We start from the raw sequence: 7,293 nt of genomic DNA on the forward strand, positions 1-7,293 counted from the left end.
TCCATGGGCACAAAGCAACAAAACTCCAGAGGAAAATCTTGCTCTGTGGGCATTGTGGCTCCTCGGACAAGTTCCAGAGCAAACAGTCAAGGCAGTGGCCTGAAAGGTTTTCCCAGCTGGGCCACAACACATCTCTGATGAATCTGCAAGAAGGAGAAAGCAGAACCCTTTACTAATGTCCTCGGATGCAAACAAGAATCACAGCCATGGACAGCTCTCAGGAGCCACTTCTCAGGGGATTTTCACTTCTTGGATGCCCAAGATGTCTGAATGTCTTCCTGGTGCCTCAGGCCCTGGGCAAGCAGGGCTTATCAGAGGTGCTGGCAGGGGACCAACACCCCTCCCCTGACTGGGCACCTCTGTTTGCCCAATTTGATCCCAGTGGCTGCCTGGGGACAAACACCGGCTCCCCGTATCCCTGGGGGTGGGCACATCCTGCTGTGGGGCAGTGTTGGCCTTGGTTCAGGGCATTGCAGACACCCTGTGTGGGGACAATGGCCCTGGGGAGCTGTGGGTGAGTGCCTGTGAGGGACAGTGCTGGAATGGGAGCCTTGTTGGGGATGGGGTCCCTGGCACCCCCCATTTGTGGTGGCAGAGCAGGGCCCAGGAGCTCTGGGTGGGCAGGGTGGCTCTGGGTGGGACAGGGTCAGCCCCAGGACAGGGGACATTCCTGTCTGGACTCTGCCCTGTGGCTTGAGATGGGACTGCTTTGAAGGATGCAGGGAAAGGGAAATGGAGTGCTCTGTCTGTGGGAACAAGCACACCTGGGGTATTCCCCAGGCCTCAGCCTTGTGTTCAGGTGATCAGCCCAGTGTTCCCAGTGTCTGCAGTGACTGCAGATCCCAATCACCCACCTGCCCTTGACTCAAACTCCTCTCACATTGCTGTTTTCCCTGATTCCAGATGCCTCAGGAAGAGGGGCAACTATCTATCAAGATTTGAGTCAGAGACAGGGACAGCTGATTTGGGATCAGATTCCAAATTTTACTGTGAGCTACGTTTCCTTATACAACATTTTCAGGAAGGCTAGGAATTTTTTACCACATTCATTGGGTTAAACATCACATGGACAAACTTTACATTTCTTCTTAATTCAATCTTCCTTCCTTTCACCAGTCCTCATCAAATCTTCTTGTAATTTTCAGAGCTATGTTTGCTCTTGCCAAGGCTTCTTGGTTATCAAACTGCATGTGCTAATTAAAGCTACACTGCTATCAGTCTTAGTTACCACAATTCTCAACCCCATGGAAGCTCCCAACACATTCCTGATCCCATGGAAGCTTCTGCAGCAGTTCCTGACCCCATGGAAGGATCTGGGGAATTTCCTGACCCCACGGAAGGATCTGGAACATTTCTGACCCCAGGGAAGCTCCTGGAGCAGTTCCTGTGTGGAGAGTTAGGAAAATACATGCAGAAGACACCAGGATGTACGGTTAGATAGAACCCTCTCCCCCTCACAAACCCTCTGCTCTGGATCAGAGCCCACAGCCGGACGTGAGCTAGAGGAAATGACCCCTACTACCTAGGCTATAAAGACCCTTGTAACCCCTCAATAAACGCCATTTGCTGTCCACCACATTGGTGTCCTGGAGCTGATGGACCGAGTGACCCTGGGTTAGGGCCACCGTGCTGGACTTGGACCAGGTTGCCAGGCAACATCTGGTGCTGAAACCCGGGAGCCGTCGGGGAATCGGGGGTAGCCTGAACAAGTGCCAGTGGCTGCACAACTGGATTTGTGCAGCAGGGAAGACGTCCCCGGACCCGCGAGGTGCATGGATGCTATCGCGAAGGTCGTGAGATCCACGAGCAGTGGGGTATTGACTGTAAGCTTAAGGACTTTATTCTCGCAGTGCCGAGACTAATTAAGGTGGGGGCTATAGAAAGCCCGATAGAAATTCTCCATCCGGAGATATGGGATAAACGCACACGGGCTCTGGCCGAGGATACCATGTCCTCCTGCTCAGGAAAACCCCTCAAATCGTGGGACAAAGTTATCCAGGCTTTGCGAAATGCCCAGCAGGAGCAGGAAAACTGGAAAGCAGTGCAAACTTGTTTATTAGCCACGCCGCAGCTGGGGCTCGGGGCCGCTAATCAAACTGCGGAACCGGTCTAGCACGCAGACGCGCAGACCCCAGAAACCCCTACGCAACTCACCAGTTCAGAATCACCGCCACCGGAGCGGGGGGAGTGCGCATGGGCATTGTGGCAGGGGCTAACGGAGGAGGCGCAGAGTGCTGCTATAATATCGGAGCTCGCAGCAGCTGATAACAAAGCACCTCCACTGTATGCATTTGAAAATGGCGCCAGGCCACGTGGTAGGGGGTGGACGCGAGGGGCGGAAATGCAGAGGGCTCGCTGAACAGCGCAAGCGCAGACGAGCAGGGAAGAGGGGTGGCCCCCAAGGCGGAGTGTAAGGCCAATCAAAGAGCTCATTTTAAATCAGGTCCTTATAGGGCAAGAACCTCCCCCAACAGGAGGCGAGGGGATCCCAGGGGGAGGGGACAGCCCAGCCCCTGGGGGAAGGGGCGGGGGTGGAGCCCAAAAAAAAGGCTGAGCAGCCCGGACATGTCTAGCCAGTCGACTCTGGCTCTAACTCTGACCAGAGCTGGGATAGCCAGTCGGAGGGATAGTCGAAAGAGGAATCTAACATTGGCTGGGGCTTTAATAAAAGGAAGCAGCAGCATATAAGACCACTAGCTGCAACCCTCCTGCGTGAGTTAAGGAGACATCAGAAACAAATCGAACCCCCCTTACAGACTGGCGTAAGATAAAAATAGCATGTGTGGAATGGGCTCTGTCTGCCACACTGGTGTTCCCGGTCCGAGTGGGAGGAGCGTACGGGAACCAAAGAACCAACTCACCGGTAAATCCGAAAGCTGTGCAGGCAATTGTTAAAGCAGTTGCTGACAAAGGGCTTAATTCTGCCATGGTTTCTACAATTATTATTAGCATTTTTAGAGGCGATGATATGCTTCCCTTTAGTATCAAACAGACTTGCAGGCTGATCTTTAATGGGGCGGGGATGATCGTTTTTTAAACAAGAATGGGAGGACAATTGTGCAAAGCAGCTAGCCTTAGTATCGGGGGGAAAACAATCCTCTGCACATGTAGCAAAGAAAGAACACCTAGCTCCCATCAAAGCAGCAGTTCGCACTTCAATAACCAGTGTAATGGCATGCACTTGCACTGAGTAGACTCAAAAGAAAAAAAAAAGATCACAGCTAACCATAGCTCTAGCCACAAAACACAGATGCTAAAATCTACCACCTCCCCATCCAACCTCCTAGCCAAACCATCCCTCTCCAACCCATTCCTAAGCATGTTAACCTTCTGTGTCCAAGTTTTAATTGTCCCCAGAGTCCTCTATCACCAGGAAGAAGAAGTGTACCGCCTGCTTGAGGAGCCAGGCCGGCTCCACAAGCAAGAAGTAATAAGGGGCATCACCATCGCAATGCTCCTTGGTTTAGGAGCTACCGGCGCTGCCACAGGCCCTCGCAACACAACATCAAGGACTGGCCCAGCTGCAGGTGACTGTCGACGAGAACTTGCAGAGGATTGAGAAATCCATTTCTTCCCTGGAAAAATCCCTTTCCTCACTCTCAGAAGTCGTCCTCCAAAACAGGCGAGGACTGGACCTTCTGCTCATGCTGTGAGGAGGCCTGTGTGCCGCCTTAAAAGAGGAATGCTGCTTTTATGCAGACCACACCGGAGTCGTTAGAGACTTCATGGCCGAACTGAGAGACCAACTAAACCTCAGGAAAATGGACAGAGAAGCTCAACAGAGTTGGTTTGAATCCTGGTTCAACCGGTCCCCATGGCTCACCACCCTAATTTCTACCCTAATAGGCACACTCACCATAATCTTACTAACACTAATCTTCGGGCCTTGCATATTAAACAAACTGGTGCTATTTGTTAAAAAGCGTTTAGAAACTGTTAGCATTATGTTCGTCGAATGCCGACAATTACTTTAAGGCATGCCTGTTACAATTTTATACTAACTTTACTAACCCATGAAATTTTATAATGTCTATATTTTATAATTTTATACAATTTTTACTAATCATGAGGGAGGGGGGAAATGTGGAGAGTTAGGGAAATGCATGCGGAAGACACCGGGATGTACGGTTAGATAGAACCCCCTCCCCCTCACAAACCCTCTGCTCCGGATCTGAGCCCACAGCCGGACGTGGGCTAGAGGAAATGATCCCTACTACCTAGGCTATAAAGACCCTTGTAACCCCTCAATAAACGCCATTTGCTGTCCACCACATTGGTGTCCTGGAGCTGATGGACCGAGTGACCCTGGGTTAGGGCCACCGTGCTGAACTTGCACGAGGCCTCCATGCAACAGATCTGGAACATTCCTAACACCATGGAAGCTCCCTGAACATTCCTGCCCCCATGGAAGGACATGAAGTGATTCCTGACCACATAAAAGCTCCCAGAGCAGTTCCAAACCCCATGGAAGGATCTGGCGCAGTTGCTGACCCCATGGAAGCTCCTGGAGAAGTTCCCGACTCCATGGAAGGATCTGGAACATTCCTAAAACCATGAAGCTCCCTGAACATTCCTGACCCCATGGAAGGACCTGGAGCGATTCCTGACCCCATAAAAGCTCCTGGAGCATTTCTGATCCCATGGAAGGATCTGGACCTGGAACTTTCCTGACCCCACGGGAGCTCCTGGATCCGTTCCTGCAGTTCCTGACCCCACACAAAGGGAATCCTCTCCCCAAGGAGCAGAAGCACAAACGAGCCCATGCTCTGTTCAGGGGTTTATTGATCTTTGCAGGGACATTCCCGGGGCTCACGGGGCTCAGGGTTCCTTCAGCAATGGGATCTCCTCGTGCCGCTGCAGGGGGCAGCGCTCAGGGTCACCACCAGCTCCATCCTAAAAGCCAGAGGCCAAAACATGACCCACCCCGTGCCCCCGGGGAAAGCAGACAGGCCTTGTCCCCTCCCCTCCCCAGCAGGAGCAGGGAACTGGGGACAGGCACACCTGGGACAGGACTCGGCTCCTCAGATCCCAGTGAGACCCAGATCTGCTCCCCCCAGGATGCCCCAAACCCTCCCTGAGCCTCTCCTGCCCTCCCAGAGTCCCCCGGGTGTAAGGACAGCCTTGGGGACAGCTCTGGCCATTGTCTCCACACACAGAGCAGGGACAGCCTTGGGGACAGCTCTGGCCATTGTCCCCCGCACATGGAGCAGGGACAGGCTCCTCAGTGTCCCTCTGCTGGCCTCAGGCTCTGCCCACCCCAGGGGGCTGTGAGGGTCCCTCTAAAGCCCCCCAGGAGCCCAAAGGTGGGGTTGGGGCAATGCTGGGGGACACTGGTGGACACAGGGGGACACTTGGGGGCACTGGGATGACCCCAAGGTGTGTGGCCATGCCAGGAGTGTGTCTGGGCCCCACAGAGCTCAGGGTCCTCACCTCAGACCTCTTCACTGGAAAGGCTCTCACTGCTCCCTGCAGAGAGACACAGGGATGTCACCAGGGTGTCCCCAGGGCCACTGTGGTGTCCTCAATCCCAGTGAGGTGTCCCCAGTCCCACTGAGGTGTCACAAGCTCCACAGAGGTGTCCCCAATCCCAGTGAGGCATCCTCAGTCCCACTGAGAGATCCCCAAACACAGTGAGGTGTCCCCAGGCCCACTGCAGTGTCCCCACACCCAGTGAGGTGACCCCAATCCCCAGTGAGGTGTCCCCATCCCCAGTGAGGAGTAGGAGAAAGAGGAGGAAGAAGATGAGGAAGAAGGAATTCCAATCAGGGGGACATGGGGCCTGAAGCTTAGGGTGAGTGGTTGGAGGAGAAAATGGGACAGGGGACAAAACCCGAAGGGTCTGGGAGGGGCTTTGGGAGCAGGGGGACGAGAAAGGGATTTGGGGACCTCCCACATGGGGGTAATGGGAAAGGGCAAGGGGGAAAGAGGGTGGGAAATGGACAGGGAATGAGGCACTGTGGAGTTACTGGGGTAACTGGGATTGCAATGGGGGCTTCTCTGGGAACAACTGGTGTAACTGGGATAACTGGGATTGCAATGGGGCCTCTCTGAGAAAAACTGGGATTTACTGGGATGCACTGGGGTGCACTGGAATGGGTGGGAATACAATGGGGTGCCTCTCTGGGAAGTACTGAGATTTACTGGCGTGCATTGGAATTTATTGGGATTTACTGGGGTGCACTGGAGGGCTGTAGCCCTGAGGGGGAAGGTCTGGGCCCACAATTGCCAGTGCTCACCTCGCTCTTCCAGGCTGTGGCTTCCCCCTGCAGAGAGACCAGGACACATCAGTGGGGTGTGCCCAGGGCCAGTAGGGGATGACGTGCACAAAGCGGTTCCCAGTTCCCTCAGTGAGATGTCCCTAGTCATAGTGAGGTGTCCCCAATCCCAGTGAGGTGTCCTCAATCCCACAGAGGATTTCCCACAACCCAGTGAGGTGTCCCCAGTCTCAGTGAAATGTCTCGAATCCCAGTGAAGTGTCCCCAATCCCACAGAGGTTAACTCAGAACCCAGTGAGCTGTCCCCAATCCCAGTGAGGCGTTCCCAGCCCCAGTGAGGTGTCCCCAGCCCCAGTGAGGTGTTCCCAGCCCCAGTGAGGTGTCCCCAGCCCCATTGGGGTGTACCCAGACCCAGTGAGATATCCCCAGTCATAGTGAGGTGTCCTCAATCCCGGTGAGGTGTCCCCAATCCCACTGAGGTGTCCCCAGTCCCAGCGACGTGTCCCCAATCCCACTGAGGTGTCCACAATCACAGTGAGGTTTCCTGAGCCCCATTGAGGTGTCCACAATCCCACTGCAGCCCCCTCAATCTTGGTGAGGTGTCCCCAGCCCCACTAAGTGTTGGGGTTCACAAACTGGTTCCCAGTTCCCCCAGTGGTGCCCCCCCCAGCTCCAGAACTCACCACGATAATAGAGCAAACTTCTGTGGGCACGTCCAGGGGGCCCTGGGAAAGGGGATCAAAGGAAGCTCAAGACTGGGCCTGGTGGGACCGCAAGGGTCCCCAGACCCACCAGCCCACGGCTGCCCCCGAGCCAAGGAGGAAAATCCCAGAGATCCCAACCCAAAGGATGTCCTGCTCACCAGGAGGAAAGAATCCTGTCCCGGAGCCATGGTCGTGGTCACAAATCCAACCCTGTGTGAGATGCAGAAAGCATCGTCTGCCAGCCTGAGCGTCTGCCAAGGGGCACAGGAAGATGGAGAAGAGCAGGGCCACGCTGAGAACAGCCACCTTAATCTTCCTCTTGCTCTGGGCAGTGCTGGCTGAGGCTGCAGCAGGGCAGGAGCACCTTTATCCCT

General features: G+C 54.5%; 1 long non-coding RNA gene across 1 annotated transcript; it reads right to left on the reverse strand.

The window, feature by feature from the left end:
* Nucleotides 1–4,764: 4,764 nt before the first annotated feature.
* Nucleotides 4,765–7,293, reverse strand: LOC130266220 (uncharacterized). The gene is made up of 5 exons (XR_008842775.1): nt 7,078–7,293; nt 6,899–6,940; nt 6,237–6,263; nt 5,431–5,466; nt 4,765–4,893 (listed from the first exon to the last, which is right to left on the reverse strand). It is a non-coding gene; the product is annotated as an uncharacterized LOC130266220 (long non-coding RNA).

This window comes from Oenanthe melanoleuca, unplaced genomic scaffold, assembly GCF_029582105.1.
Source record: "Oenanthe melanoleuca isolate GR-GAL-2019-014 unplaced genomic scaffold, OMel1.0 S001, whole genome shotgun sequence".
Lineage (NCBI taxonomy): Eukaryota > Metazoa > Chordata > Aves > Passeriformes > Muscicapidae > Oenanthe > Oenanthe melanoleuca.